This window comes from Bison bison, unplaced genomic scaffold, assembly GCF_000754665.1.
Source record: "Bison bison bison isolate TAMUID 2011002044 unplaced genomic scaffold, Bison_UMD1.0 scf7180017864524, whole genome shotgun sequence".
In the NCBI taxonomy this organism is placed as follows: domain Eukaryota; kingdom Metazoa; phylum Chordata; class Mammalia; order Artiodactyla; family Bovidae; genus Bison; species Bison bison.
This window is the reverse complement of record NW_011495075.1, coordinates 3,579,715-3,580,164: the sequence shown is the minus strand read 5'-3', so window position 1 is coordinate 3,580,164 and position 450 is coordinate 3,579,715. Positions and strand designations below refer to the sequence as shown.

The 450-nt window shown below is 56.7% G+C and overlaps 1 long non-coding RNA gene across 2 annotated transcripts in view; it reads left to right on the top strand.

Annotated features, from left to right (window-relative positions):
- The first annotated feature begins 106 nt into the window (after positions 1 to 106).
- LOC104981839 overlaps positions 107 to 450 on the top strand; it is a 6,236-nt gene continuing 5,892 nt past the window's right edge. For both annotated transcript variants that reach the window (XR_824424.1, XR_824425.1), the window contains exon 1: positions 107 to 370. This is a non-coding gene — a long non-coding RNA (uncharacterized LOC104981839). The remainder of the gene's footprint in view (positions 371 to 450) is intronic.

Below are 450 nucleotides of genomic sequence, written 5' to 3'. Positions count from 1 at the left end.
TGTGTCAACTCGACCAGCCTTGGGGTGCCAGAGGAAACACGATTTCTGGGTGTGTCTGGGAGGATGACAGCTGACATTAGCACTGAGTGGGTGTCTCAGTAAAGTTGATGCCCTGCCCTAGCATGTGTGTGGGAGGTTCATCCAGTCCTGAGGGCCGACTAGAACGACGGACAGAGGAAGTGGGAGCGCTCCCCTTCTTTGCTTCACTGTTGAACTGGGACATCTCCTCTGCCTCCGGGCTGGGGTTTCCATAATGGGATTTTCCTTGGTTCCCAGGCCTGTGGGCTCAGACTGGATTGCACCACCCACTCTCCTGGGCCTCCAGCTTGCAGATGGCGGGTCACGGGGACTTCTCAGACTCTGCGATCGTGTAAGCCAATTTCTCTCTCTCTCTCATCCCTCCCTCCCTCCCTCTCTTGTTCTCTATCCCCCACTTCCTCTCTCCACCCC